The sequence below is a fragment of the Ornithorhynchus anatinus genome, chromosome 11, assembly GCF_004115215.2.
Source record: "Ornithorhynchus anatinus isolate Pmale09 chromosome 11, mOrnAna1.pri.v4, whole genome shotgun sequence".
NCBI classification, from domain to species: domain Eukaryota; kingdom Metazoa; phylum Chordata; class Mammalia; order Monotremata; family Ornithorhynchidae; genus Ornithorhynchus; species Ornithorhynchus anatinus.
In genome coordinates this window covers 46,484,264-46,499,310 of record NC_041738.1, presented here as the reverse complement: position 1 = coordinate 46,499,310, position 15,047 = coordinate 46,484,264, and the positions used below count along the sequence as shown (strand labels likewise).

The 15,047-nt window shown below is 46.7% G+C and overlaps 1 protein-coding gene and 2 long non-coding RNA genes across 5 annotated transcripts in view; 2 read left to right on the top strand and 1 right to left on the bottom strand.

The window, feature by feature from the left end:
- GSE1 (Gse1 coiled-coil protein) overlaps window positions 1–15,047 on the top strand; it is a 554,500-nt gene that overhangs the window by 110,730 nt on the left and 428,723 nt on the right. The gene's annotated exons all lie outside the window — the stretch shown is intronic.
- LOC114815010 lies at window positions 5,451–6,385 on the bottom strand. Its single transcript, XR_003762796.2, has 2 exons — window positions 5,951–6,385; window positions 5,451–5,611 (listed from the first exon to the last, which is right to left on the bottom strand). It is a non-coding gene; the product is annotated as an uncharacterized LOC114815010 (long non-coding RNA).
- On the top strand, window positions 6,441–12,095 carry LOC114815009. Its single transcript, XR_003762795.2, has 2 exons — window positions 6,441–6,665; window positions 11,916–12,095. It is a non-coding gene; the product is annotated as an uncharacterized LOC114815009 (long non-coding RNA).

Sequence of the window (15,047 nt, the reverse complement as noted above, 5' to 3'; positions counted from 1 at the left end):
CCTACCCCTCTGGGAGTATGCAGCGCTAAAACCGTGGCACCCCGCCCCAACAAATAGCCAAAAGCAAAATTATAACATCTCTCTCTCCCCATAGGCAGATTGCAGGCTCCTATGAGAATTCTCAAAGGAGAATTCATTGATGGAGAGAGAATATGCCAAGATGAGCACGCGGGGGTGACTGGCCAGCAGACACCACCACCACCACCCCTTCTTCTTGCCCATTTCCAATAGAAAATGAAAATGGTGCTTCTCAAAACCTGAAGGGGTGAGGTACATATTTTCTCTTCTACCCAGCATTTTCCAACACGACTGCAGGCACTCCGCTCTGAGCTCCCCAGAGGGGGGTTTTCTTTGGATTCTGTGGCCTTTCGATTGAACCCACTAGGTGTCACTGTCCCCTGCAGAATGGCAAAAGGCCTGAAGACCCTGCCCACTGAATCATCCCAGGGAAGTCCCACCACGGCTTGTTCTGGGAAGCCCGGATCCGCCCCAGGCCCAAGGGAAACCTGAAAGGTTAACGATTAAAAGCTTGAGGTATTGTTCCTGCCGGAGGGAGCGAAAAGGTTCTCATCCCAAGCCTGTTCCTCAGCTAGAGCTGGGGGAGTGAAAGCATGCTGAGCAACAGGGAGATTTTCGAGTGAATGTTATGTGTGTAAAAGCTGAATTTTTCTTGGCTGTTCTGCTTGGCAGCAGTGGTGCCCACGCTACCAGCTGGGAATCTGGTTTGGAAATCAAAATTAGGATCCCCCACCCTGGGGCAGGCTGAGACTGTGCAAGCTCTTGGCAGAGTCTCTGGGCCTGGAACAGGAGTCAGAAGAGAAGACCCACCTCACTTGCCCCAGCACGATTTGAGAAACTGAGGTCAGACCCCACCCGTCGCCGTGGAGGGACACTCTCCCTTTGGGCTCCTCCACCTCCTCCACACCCTATGAATCAGGTGTGCAGGGCAGGGGAGAAAAGCCAGAACTTCTGGAGCCTGGGTGAAGAACGCCACTCTCAGGAAACAGATGGGAAGGGGAGGGGAAACTTGAAGAACAGTTTGTGTCACCCAGCCTGAGAAAATGAAAGAAGTCAGATCTCTGAAAAGGAGACACAATGACTGATTTCAGAGGCTCCTCCTTTCTCTGGGCCATCCAAAAATGTCTTTCCTCCAGAGCTACTAATGCCAGAGCTGGGAAATCTCCCTGCACATTATGACTTGGCTGTACTAGACTGCCCAGAAGTCAGCGGAGGCTGGAGTCAAATGGGAGAAAGAGAAGGAAACTGACCCAAGTTTTCATAGTTCCTGAACTCTGTTGCTGAGATGAAAGGCACATAGGTAGGGGTAGAGAAGGAGGGAGTGCAGATCTGTTGGGTATATTGCTTTTGTTTTGTTTCTACCATGGGGAAGAGCATGTTCCCCCCTCGAATATGGGAGGCATGTTCCTATTTTCTGACCTTGGGACCCCTGGGTCCCACCCCCAGGGCCAGAAACAGGGCCCAGGTGGTTTCTCTAAGCCCTTCCACCCCTTCTCTGAGCTGTGATTAGGCTAAAATCATCCACTTTCCCCTCTTCTCTCCACCTCTCACCCCAGCTCAGAGAATTAAGACTGGAGGGGACCAACTCAGTGACCAGAAACGTTCCTGACTCTGAAGTGGAGTCCAGTATCCTCAGCCCAAGACCAAACATTCCCTCCTTCACTTTCTTCATACATCATGGTTCGGGAAGATGGGGGACAATACAGGTCTTTCACTGTCACAGATCCACTCAGACTCTGTAAACACAGGAAGAGAAGCAGTGAGGTAGAGTGGGTGGAGAAGCAGTGTGGCCTAGTGGATGGAGCCCAGGACTGGAAGTCAAAAGGACCTGTGTTCTAATCCCATCTCTGCCACTTGTCTGCTGTGTGACCTCGGTCAAGTCACTTAACTTCTCTGTGCCTCAGTTACCCCATCTGTAAAATGAGGATTAAGACTGTGAGCCCCATGTGGGGCATGGACTGTATCCAAACAAATTATCTCGTTTCTACCCCATTGCTTAGAACAGTGCCTGGCACATAATAGTGATAATAATAATAATTATGGCATTTGTTAAGCACTTACTATGTTCCAAGCACTGTTCTAAGAGCTGGGGGTAGATACAAGGTAATCAGGTTGTCCCACATCGGGCTCACAGTCTTAATCCCCATTTTACAGATGAAGTCACTGAGGCACAGAGCAGTTAAGTGACTTGCCCAAGGTCACACAGCAGACAAGTGGCGGAGCTGGAATTAGAACCCACATCCTCTGACTCCCAAGCCTGTGCTCTTGCCACTAAGCCAAGCTGCTTCTCTAGTAAACACTTAACAAATACCATTAAAAACCCCCCACAAATTCCAGTGGAGAAAGAGAGGTTGATTTTTTTTTAGTGTTTTTAGACCGACATCCTCATTTTCTTTAATCCTAGCTCTATATTTCAGGCCCCAGACATTAAGTAGGTATTGGATGGCAGAGCTGGGGTTGTTTATACTTATCCATGTAGATGACCGCCCCCCCCAATTCCTTAATCACCCTTAAATGCACACTCTTAAACACGCCCCCTTAATTGGGAAGAAATGCCCAGATGAATGTGCATATGTTCATGCCAAGGAACACTCACACACACTTAAGCGTGCATGCACATGCACACGCGCGCACGCACACACACACACACACACACACACCGCCCACCATGAGCCAGGAGCTGATTAGCCAAGCTCCTTAGGAAAAACAAAGCGGGAATGAAATTGGCAGCTCCTAAGCCGGAGAGTAAAACACCTCATAAATGTAGCAGCCAGTTCCAGGTTCAAGCATTGAGCTGAGAGGGAGGCAAGCTTTGGCTCCTGCCCCTTCTCAGTGCCCACTTTATTGGGCATCTTGCCTGAGGACAGTTCTCATTTAGCATCAGGACATGAGGGCGAGCATAATCAGAGTGGCTTGTGCTGGGCTCGGGATCCAGGGTGACTCACAAGTTCACTCCGGCACAGGGACCTGGTGCTGGGAGGTTCAGGGCAGGGCACTCAAGAGGAATTGGCACAGCATGTTACCCTCCCTTCATCTGCATCATCATCAACAATGGTATTTATTGAGCCCTGCATCTTGAAACAAGCAGCGTGTGAAGAGCATGGCCTATAGGAAAGAACATAGGCCTAAGAATCGGAGGACTTGAGTTCTAATTCTGACTCTGCGACTTGCCTGTGATGTAACCTTGGGCAGTTCATGTCAATCAATTAATTAATCATATTATTGAAGGCTTCCTTTTTGCAGAACATGGTACTAAGCACTTGGGAGAGTGCAATATTTCAGAGTTGGCAGAGATGTTCCTTGCCCACAATGAGTTTACAGCCTAAAGTGGGAGACAGGCATTAATTCAAATAAATATATTACGGATATGTACGTGAGTATTGTGGGGCTGAGGGAGGGGTGAAAAAAGGGAGCAAATCCAAGTGCAAGGGCAATGCAGAAGGGAGTGGGAGAAGAGGAAATGAGGGCTTAGTCAGGGAAGGCCTTTTGGAGGAGAAGTACTTTCAAATAAGGCTTTGAAGGTGGGGAGAATAATTTTCTGTCAGTTATGAAGAGGGAGGGCATTCCAGGCCAGTGGCAGGATGTGGGCGTGAATTTGGCGGTGAGATAGATGAGACTGTGGAACAGTGAGTAGGTTAGCATTAGAGGAGCAAAGTGTATAGTCTGGTTGGTAGTGTGAGAACAGTGAGGTGAGATAGGAGGGGACAAGGTGAATGACTTAACTTCTTATCTTGATTTCTTAACTTCTCTGTGCCTCAGTTTCGTCATCCATAAAATGGGAATTTAATCCCAATTCTTCATTTCCCTTTAGCTTGGGGATTGTCTGGCCTGATTATTTTGTACCCACTCCTGCATTTAGTACAGTGCTTGGCACTTAGTTAATGCAAAGCAAATACCACTATTGTTATCATTAAAGAAATGAATTGAGTTAGGGGTAGGAAGGAAAGAGGAATTTCTCAAAATAGATTATTCCCCTAGAGATGGTTGCTACCAGAGGAAAAAAAAAAGTACCTTATCTCACTGGAACTCTGGGAACAATATAATAATGAAAAAGCAGTGAGCTCTGGAAAGAAGGGCCAAGAAAAAATGATCAGTACGAGAATATTTTGGTATACCTTACTGTATGGTCCCTGCCTTATATCTCCAACTAGACTTCTCCAGATTCATTGCATAGAGATCCAGTGTTGTTCTGTGGAAAGAACCCAATTTTGGTAGTCAGGAGAACTGAGTTCTAGTTCTGCCTTGGCAACTGGACGAATCCGGTAAATCACTTAACCTCCCTGTGCCCCAGTTCCCTCATCTCTAAAATGGGAGTAATAATAATAATTCCTATCACACAGGGATGTTGTGAGGATAAAGTGGGACGATTCATGTGAGGGCACTTTGGAAAATAAGAATGTGTCACCCTAATTGAAAGTAATTATTCCTCTATTCAGAGACAAACATACACTTTTGAGGGCTGGTTGAGTTTTTAGGTGGGGCTATAGTAAGTGGACATTTCAGAAATAACAGGTACTTCGTATGCCAGTCAGCTGGGACAAGGAAGGAGAGGGATCAGGATAGAATGTGCTGCTACAAGAATCATAAATGAGTAAGTCAATCAGTGATATTTATTGAGTGCTTCCTATGTGCAGAGCACTGTACTTTAAGCACTTGGGAGACTACAGTGCAACAGAATTGGTAGACATGTTCCATGCCCAAAAAGAGCTTACCTTCCCCAGGGAGTAGGGACAGATATTAAAATCAATTATGGATATGTGCATAAATGCTGTGGGGCTGAGAGAGGGGTGAATATCAAGTGCTTTAAAGGATACAGATCCAAATGCGCAGATAATGCGGAAGAGGGAGAGAGTTGGGGCAATGAGGGTTTAGTTGGGGGAGGCTTCTTGGAGGAGATGTAACAATGATAATGCTTTGAAGGTGGGGAGAGAAGTGACGTGTGTCATACATGAAGGGGTAGAGAGTTCCAGGCCAGAGGGAGAACAGGGACAAGGGGTTGGTAGCAAGATAAGCGAGATTGAGGTACAGTGGGTAGGTAAGCAATGGAGGAGCAAAGTATCTCCCTCCTAGTTAGACTGTGAGACCAGTGTGGTACAGGTACTGTATCCAACTTGATTAATTTGTATCCACCCCAGCACTTAGAACTGTGCTTGACACATAGTAAGTGCTTAACGAGCATAATAATAATAATAATAGGAAATTAGGGAGGTAAGGTAGGAGGGGTGAGCTATTTTAGTGTTCTAAGGACAGTGGCAGGGAGCTCCTGTTCAATGTGGAAGTGGACGGGCAACGACTGGAGGTTTTTAGTGTGCTTTTAAAATGTGAACTGCACCATTTTTTAAAGAAAAATGACCCGGTCAACAGAGTAAAGTAAGGTCTAGAGTGGAGAGAGACAGGAGGCAGGGAGGTCAGAAAAGAGGTTGATCCAGTAGTTGAGGTGAGATCGTATAAATGTTGAAGGCAGGTGACATAAGTTGTGATAGATAATACGCTAAGGATCCCTTCACCATCAGATCTTTGAGACCCATCAGTCCATCGCTGACCCAGTCTTGGCTGTTTGCAGTCTGTGCAGTCCAAAGTCTATGAGCTGAACCTAGGAGGAAGGATGGATGGGAAACTTGGAGCCATGCATAGGGCTGCCCTTTTTAATCACCTCCCCCAATTCCCCTAGTTCTCCACTAGGCAGCTTCAGCCTGAAGTTTCCAGCAAATCCTCTCAGACGGCCCCCGTGGGCCCAGGTTTGAGTTTGAGCTACAGACAGACTGGAGAGAGAGGGAGAAGGTGTGAGCTATGATTGTTTTTCTCCAGTCTCTGGCTGGATTCAATTCACCAAGCTGGCCTTAATTCAAGAAAACGTCTAAGGGCATGGAGGGAAGTGGGAAAGAAAGTGGGGGTGGTAAGAGTGGAAACTGGGGATTCCGGGTCCGCCCACCTCAAAACCAGACAGGCAGAGATATGGATCTGAGGGTCCTTGGAGGCAACTTTTTCCTACAGATAAGCACAGCTGGCCATAGGCAGGAGCTTCGGGCCGGCCTAGTGAAAGGAGACCTTTGTTTTCTTTGGCCCGGGTGGTGGTGAATAATGGATGTGGGCTCACGCAGGCCATGCAGTGCTGGTATGCACTGAGACAGGCCCCGTGTCAGCGGGCCTCAGTGGTGTCTCTATCAGCTCCCCTGGGGTGGGTGTGGGCCCCTTTCAGAAAAACACAGCAGCCTGGTCTTGTTCCTCCATTGTACATCCTCATTGGGGTTGTCAGGGCCCTTTGAGGGGAAGATGTTGCCGCCGAGGGCCCTGCCTTGCATGGGTTGCTGACCCCTGCCCCTCCTGCCCAATTGGAAGGGCAGCCCCGTTGTTTACCCAGATTACATTTCTGCCAGCTGCCCCTGACACACTGCGGTTGCCATGGCAACCTTTTCAGCATGTCAACACTGTGGCTTTTGTAAGGGGCTGTCTCCCATGTTCCCTTTATCTCTCCGCTGGCGAGACAAGCTGCTTCCCAGCGGGGGAGCCCAGGGTACAAGCCTCCAGGAATACCAAAGGACCTGGCCCTCAGGGGGTCCCCGCCTGGTTGCCCCTAGAAGAGCCATCAAACCGGGCTAACTGGCCTCAGGATTGAGGGGGAGTCTCAGAGAAGATCTTTTGAGAGGGTAATAATAATAATGGTGGTATTTGTTAAGTGCTTACTATGTGCAGAGCACTGTTCTAAGCACTGGGGTAGATATAGGTTAATCAGGTTGTCCCACGTGAGGCTCACAGTTAATCCTCATTTTACAGATGAGGTAACTGAGGCACAGAGAGTGAAGGCAGTAAGGGGAGGGGAGGGCAGTGATCTGGAGTTGGTTATATTAAACCAGGCAAGACCACAGACCTGGGCTAAGTGGGCCAGAGAGGGCCCCGATGGACAGGTTTCATCTTTTTGATGACTCCTGCTCCTTCCCCGGGAAATTGAAGCTGGGACAGAGGACCCTGAGCTTGAAGGGCTCCCCAAAGGGGAGGATTCGTGATTGCAGCCCAGCTAGTCCATGCTTGAAACCAGTTCCAGAGCCAAACAGTACAGCAGAAATGATCATCTAATCCATTGTGGTTACGATCGCCAAGGAGATAATTATCTTCATTTTACATGAGGAAACTAAGGCCTAGTGGCAAAGTGGCTCCTGAAGGAAGAGCAGAGTTACTCATTTCCTCTGAAACCCACCTGGGGGAGGCAAGATATCCTGGCTCCTATAGGCTTTTGTGTTTGGCAGTCGTCAGAGTTGTACCCGTTTGTACCCTTTATTCACCCCTCCTTCAGCCCCACAGCACTTCTGTACATATCCATAATTTATTTATTCATATAAATATCTGTCTCCCCCTCTAGACTGTAAACTTCTGAGCAGGGAAAGTGTCTACCAACTTTTTTTTATCATACTCTCCCAAGGACATAGTACAGTGCTCTGCATACAGTAAGCACTCAGTAAATATTAATAATAATGATAATAATAACTGTGGTATTTGTTAAGCACTTACTATGTGCCAGTATCTGTATTAAGTTCTGGGGTGGATAAGAGCAATTGGGATGGACACAATCCCTGTCTCATGTGGGGCTCACAGTCTCAATCCCCATTTTACAGATAAGGTAACTAAGGCCCAGAGAAGTGAAGTTACATCCCCAAGCTCACACAGCAGACAAGTGGCAGAGCCAGGATTAGAACCTATGACCTTCTGACTCCCAGGCCCGTGCTCTATCCATTATGCCAGCTGATTGTTTCATTGTAGAAGAAACCCACGGAAGTGAATCAGCATTTGCCCAAGGTCAACAGGTCCAAATCGGTCCCCTGGCAGAGCCCTGTCTGAGGAGAGGGAACAAACTACCACCCTGTCTGCAATCCTCTTATGGTCTGCTTCGTTTCAAACCATCATTTCTTAAGGTTTTCAATTACCCATAGAATGAGAAAGTCCCAGGAAGAAGGCCAGAAGCCAGCTCTGTGGTCTCATGTTTGTGTGGCACAAGTGCAGATGCGTATTTATTTCATAATGGGCCTAGGCTAGACTGCCTCTTCTTAACTGGTGAGGAAATACATGAAATATCCAGGACAAGAACCCTGCTCTTCACTGAGTTATTTTTGAGACTTGAAGATGACAAATTATTTTTAAAAATGATTCAAGTTTTTTTCTTCTCTTAGGCAGTGTCAGAAGCAATCTGCTTCTCTCTTTTCTGCCTCTTTGAGTCTTTCCCCACCGCCTTGTTAGCTATTCTGCCTTGAACATATTTTCTTTTTATCACATAGCGACACTTAATGGCAGAGGGTGATTCTTGGAGAGATTGTCAGAGAGGGGATCAGGGTAGAGTTTGCATCACTGGTGACAGCTAATTAGTTTTGGGCCTTTGCACCACAACTCCTTTCATATGGGATGTATCGGTCTACAGAAATTGTACACGGATCTTTTAAAGAGGCAGTACCTGATTTTATCAGCCAAATGCAGCAAGTTGATGATTTTTAGAGAGGGACAGTGGACTTCACCAAAACTATTTTGAAGTGGGTGTGGTTATAATTGGTTAGCCAAGACCAAGAGAGACTGGTCCCGGGAGACTGAGTTCTACTACTACAAATGGAACAAATGGAAAGAAGATTAAGGTGAATGGCCACTTGTGGAGATGAATGAAGGGAGATTTATGAAAAGATTAAAACAGGTGCTGCTGACAAAGTGAATCACCTGAGTTGAGGGTTGGCCATAAGGAGGAAGGGGTATTGGAGATGGTTGGTCTAAAGGCAGTAGCGACTAAAAAAAAAATCTAATGCTTAAGACCCCAAATGTACAGGAGTCTACTGCCAAGAATAAGGATTTGTTCACATGCATCAATCAATCAATCAACTATTATTGAATGCTTACTGTGTGCAGGACACTGTACTAAGTGTGTGGGAGAGTTCCATGTAACAGAGTAGCAAGACAAGTTTTCTGCCCACAGTGAGCTTACATCCATGTTTTAAGATATAGTTGCCCCACTGATACCTCAGACTTAACATGTCCAAAACAAAATTCATCTTCCCACCCAAACCCTGTCCTCCCCATAACTTTCCTATCACGGGAGACAGTACCTCCTCCCCATCTCACAAATTGGTAACCTTGGCATTATGTTCATCTCTTTTGTTCTATCCACACATTCAATCGTTCACAAAACCCTGTCACTTCTATCTTCACAACACCTCTAAAACACACCCTTACCTCTCCCTCCAAATGGCTACCACACTGATCCAAACCCTTATCGTAACCCTCCTTTATTACTTCATCAGCCTCCTTGCTGACCTCCCTGCCTTCTGTCTCTCCCCTCTCCAATCCATACTTCACTCTACTTCCTGGATCAATTTCTAAAAAATGAGGACCTCCAAAGGTTGCCCAGCCAAACTCCACATTAAACAGAAAGGACATCATTGGGTTTAAGGCACTCAATCAACTCTCTCTCTCTCCTACCTAACCTCACTGATCTCCTACTACAACCCAATCAACACATCCTGCCAACCTACTCTCTGCATCTTGATCTCACCTATTTCACAGCTCATCCTTTGTTCAGAGCCTTCATCTGGCCTGTAACTCCTCCCTTCATATCTGACAGTCTCTACCTTAAAACCCCTCCTAAAATTATATCTCCTCCAAGAGGCTTCCTCATTAAACCCTCATTTCCTCTGTCAGACCTCATCTCTGTGCTGCCTATGCACTTGGCTATGTACCCCTTTAAGCACCTCAATGCCACAGCACACACACACACACACACACACACACACACACATACACACATATCCTTATACTCTACTATTTTCCCTATTTGTAATTTATTTTCATGTCTGTCTTCCCTTGTTAATTGTAAGTTTCTTGGTGGAACAGATTGTGTCTACCGATTATTGTATTGCTCTTCCAAATCATTTAGTATTTAGTACAGTGCTGTGCACACAGTAAACACACAATAAATACCATGGATTGACGGAGGAGCAATGTCGCTTAGTGACTACAGCATGGGCCTGGGAGACAGAAGGACCTGGGTTCTAATACCGGCTCTGCCACATGTCTGCTATGTGACCTTGGGCAAGTCACCTCACCTCTCTGTGTCTCAGTTAACTCATCTGTAAAATGGGGATTAAGAGTGTGAGCCTTTTGTGGGACAGGGACTGTGTCCAGCCAGATTAAATTGAATCTATCCCAATGCTTAGAAAAGTGCTTGGAACATAGTAAGCACTTAACAAGTGTCATAATATATATTCCCTTATATCTTGCTCTTTTAAAATTAGTAGTAGTAGTAGTGCATTTGGAAACTGCCTTACATCCTCTGGGCTGGGTTCCCTCTCAATTTTTCCAGCCTGGAAGAAACTTTCCAAGGAGTCCTAGGAAACAGTAGGAGAGAGTCAGTAGTACTAATAATCTTTATCACGCATCCTATGGGCTGTAGTAAGTGCTCGAGAAGTAAAAACAGTGCTTTGTATACAGTAAGCGCTCAGAAAATATGACTGGCTGAATAAATCAGAACAATAAAGTAACACATTCCCTGCCCACAGGGAGCTCAGCACACTAATGGAGGAAGACAGACATGGAGGATAACTCCAAACAGAGTTATCATAGGAAGCAAATGCCTGAACAATTGAATAGCATATATTGAAAAGTGCTCAGAATGATTGAAAATACATAATCAGTGTTGAAGGTTGCTGGTGGGTTTGTTGATTTCCATGGAGAGGGCCCATCCTACTATAATAGTTAGGGCCATTAGTCACAGTCCTTTCTTAGGCATTAATAATAATAATTTTGATATTTATTAAGCACTTACTTTGTGCCAAGCACTCCTATGTGCCGAGCACTCGGGTAAGTACAATTAAATCGGGTCAGACATAGCCTTTGTTCCATATGGAACTCAGTAGTCTAAGTAGAAGGGAGAACAAGTGTTTAAGCCCCATTTTACCTAAAAGGGAGGCATCGATAAGTGAAGTGACTTGCCCAAGGCCACCCAAAAGGCAAGCAGCAGAGTTGGGATTAGAACCCAGTTCCTCTGCCTCCCAGACCCAGTCTCTTTCCACTAGGCAATGCCGCTTCTCTAAGCTAACTTCGAAATCTGGCATTAATAATCAGTGGTATTTATTGAAAGTTTACTCTGTGCAGAGCACTGTACTAAGTTCTTGGTAGCACACAGTACCACATAATTGTGGACATGTTCCTTACCCATGATGACTCTATAGACTAGAGACCTGTATCCCATCTCTTTACTTTTAACAAAGAATGTAACTGGGTTTTTTAGTGGTTGACATGCCATTCTGCTTCCTATTGGAGATTACAGTTTGAAAAAGTAGCCAAGAGAGGCAGTAGCATGTTAAAGATGATTGCCGTGAGCACCTTTCCTAATCCCCAGGGCCAGGAGGATTTGGAGGAATGTAACGGGTTAATTTGAGGATTTCCTCAAATCCCAGGAAACCAAGAGCTGTAGGAGGGTGATTACTGCACAGAGGGGCTCCTCTCCAGAGTTTCTCCCTGGGTTCACTCTGAATTAACTCCTACACCCTCCAGTTGCCGACGGATGTGTTTAGCTGTCCCGGTTTGGGGCCATTTAATTTGGTGCGATTCCGACTCAGTTGTCTGAAGAGCAGAATGCATTCCGCACTAATGAAGCAATAAGACAGGATTTAAACACGTCTCTGCCGTTAAAACCGATGAGTGTACTGTATCATTATACTTCTCTCCCATCCACCCCCCTCCCTGCACACCATTTATTTATTTTTCCTTTATTCCGTGTTTTATATTTCCTTCCTCCCTGGCCTTGCCTCAGCCCCGAGTCTGGCAGGGCTTGCCCTGCACACGCCCATCGACAGCTATGTCAGGCCTTGAACTGCAACTCCTGCGTGACTAATTGAAATCTATCTGCGTTTCTGGCTGCCTTCCAGACATTGGAGACTCTCCCTAATCCCAGGGTGCTTGCTGCTGCGCGGTTGTCGATGCTGTTCCCGCCACCTAGGATGTGCAAGGAGCAGCTGCTTAAATATGCCCTTGTTCAGTCAACAGGACCTCTGTGCTGACCTAACAGCCATTTTGACACACAGAGAAATAACATACATTTGCATGGACTCCTTTTTTTTCTTCCCTGTCTTGAACTCCGGCACTCAACATCTGCTCTGCGACTCACCCCAATTGTCATTGGCTGAGAGGGAGACAATTAAAATACACATATGCATACAGTCTTTCTCACACACACACACACACACACACACAAACACACAGATACACACGCACACACTCTCTCATACACACACACACACACACACACACGCATTCGCTCATGCTTAAAGCCAATGCCCGTGCTGTTTGCTTGCAGTAGGGGACAGAGATTAATGCTAGCATTTGTTCAGCTTTATGACAATATTCAGGGCAACATGGGGCCACCATTTATATCACGGGTGTCTACTGAGCATTCTTCCTGCCGTGGTTATTTTTTGTTAAGGTAGAATGACTAGGTCGAGGATAAACAGCCCCAGCTTCTAGGAAGGCGTCTCGCCGACTCCTTCCACCCCCAGTTTAGGTTTCCCCTTTCTTCATCTCCTTCTGACCCTGTGGCTCCACCTTGCCTGCGGCTTTTCCTCTTGCAAAAGAAAACAGACCGGTGGCAAAAAGAAGTTAATTGTTTTGGCGGCTGAGCCGAGAGTCCCATTCTCAGAAGACATTTTAAAACTGGATCAAACTGCCACCTGGTGGGGGGGACAAGGCTGGAGTCTCACAGCTGATCTCTCTAGGGGATTTTGGAAACGTTCAGCCTCACGATCTCTCTGTCGCATCCTGGAGGAAACTGAGGCATGAGTAGATTTAGTTTCAGCCAGTGAAAGAACTCAGGGCCCAACTGAGATTGATTGAGACCAACTATTACTATTATTATCATTGTTATTTTGGTATTTGTTAAACATTTACTATGGGCAAAATACTGTATTAGGCACTGGGGTAAATACAAGGTAATCAGTTCCGACACCGTCCCGGGAGCTCACAGTCTAAGTAGGAGGGAGAACAAGCATTGAACCCTTATTTTACAGATGAGGAAACTGAGGCATGGATATGTTAAATGATACTGTAGGCAACTGACACGGGGGACAAGTGGCAGATCTCGTATTAGAATTCAGGTCCTCTGACTCTCTGGCCCATGCTCTATCCACTGAACAATACTGCTCCTTGACCTTCTAGGCCCGAACTGCTTCCTAAGCTGGCCCGTTGTCTGGAGTCTTGTCGGTTTCCCACAAACAGGAGTTCCACTTGGAGTCAGCCACTGATGATCCTCCAGTTTGGCTGGATCCATCCCAGAGAAAAAGCCTTCTTGTCTTGGGTTTGGATCCCAGGGAAAGAGCCTTCTTTTCAGAAACACTAATTTTGAAACTCTTCACACAGAGCTGAATGGGGCCCAGCTCTCCCTTATAGGCAGCCGGAGGCCTGAAGCCAGGAGTGGTCCGGAAACACCCCACCACACACACACCTCCTCCGGGGGGCCAGGTGTAATCGTGCCATGTAGCTGAAGCCGCCTCCGCATTGGAAGTGTTCCAGCTGCTGCCACGCATCTAGTACTGGAACAGGCTGGGCCAGCACAATAGGTGCCACTAGTACCACCTAGGAATGGGCAGGGACCAGGGCAGGCTGGGTTGGGCCCTGGCTTTCCTGCCCAGGCAAGTCACTACCAGCTGCTGCCTCAGAACTCCCCGCCTCCTCACTGTGACTCTTCCCCAAAGTTCCTTGGACTTCAATCAATCAGTGGTATTTATAGAGAGCTTACTATATGCAGAACACTGTACTAAATGATTGGGAGAATACAATGCAACAGAATTAGTAGACACATTCTCTGCTCATAGTGAGTTTACAGTAGGCAGATGAGTCAGTCGTCCCTACAAGCATCAGGAGATCCCATCATGGCCATCTGACATCATCCCCTCCTTTCTCTCTAGAGTAGCTGTTGCTCCAGGCTGTACATGATTCCAGTAGAAATGGGGAGGGAAGCACACTCCCGGAGTCTGGAGGAGACAAGAGGTAGTGCATTTTGGCCTAGGGGAGATGGAGTGGGGTCCCCACCTGGCTTCTCCTGCCCCAGGACCAACAAGGGCCTTAATCTAGCCCTGCTCCTGCCCAAGGCTTTGGATATATTCAATATTATGGATTAGTTTCAAGCTAGTGTCATAACAATGACTAACCCCAGGCCCCTTTCTAGAAGACTGTGTTTTTAGCTGTGCAAAGTATCCACTGGGGATTTTTTTTACTGTAAATAAAGCTGTGTGACTGCAAGGGCAGAAGACCCAGTGACTAAGTCAAAACTGAAACCTCAAGTCCTGTGAATTTTAATCTTAGTTCTGACACTAAGATCCCATATGAGCCTAGGTAGATTAATGTTCCTGGGTTTGAATTTACTCACTTAGAAACTGCAGGTGGTGGAATCAACCAGTGTGGTGATAGATGGTATAAAAAAAATCACAGAATAGTGCCAGCTATCTATCTAAACCAATGTAAGCTCATTGTAATGTAAGCAGTTGATAGAGAAGCAGGGTGACTCAGTGGAAAAGAGCATGGGCTTGGGAGTCAGAGCTCATGGGTTCGAATCCTGGCTCTGCCACGTGGCAGCTGTGTGACTGTGGGCAAGTCACTTGACTTCTCTATGCCTCAGTTACCTCATCTGAAAAATGGGGATTAACTGTGAGCCTCACGTGGGACAACCTGATTACCCTGTATCTACCCAGCGCTTAGAACCGTGCTCTGCACATAGTAAGCGCTTAACAAATACCAACATTATTATAATAGCAGAAAGTGTATGCCCTTTTGAAGCAGGGGAAACCCAGAAGAGAGGTGTGGAGTCAGAAATGCCTGTGACCACAAGGAAACCATTGGGTCCAGGTTCATTCTGCCCCCACAGTTCCCTGACCAAAGGGGGAGGGGGTCAGTGTGAAACACAGGCTTCCCCCTACCCCTCCTCCCACTTCTCAGAAGAAGACTTATGGTCCCCTATAAACTGATCTCCTGCCTCAGGTCTCTCTGATACAGTGTTTGGAGGGAGAGAA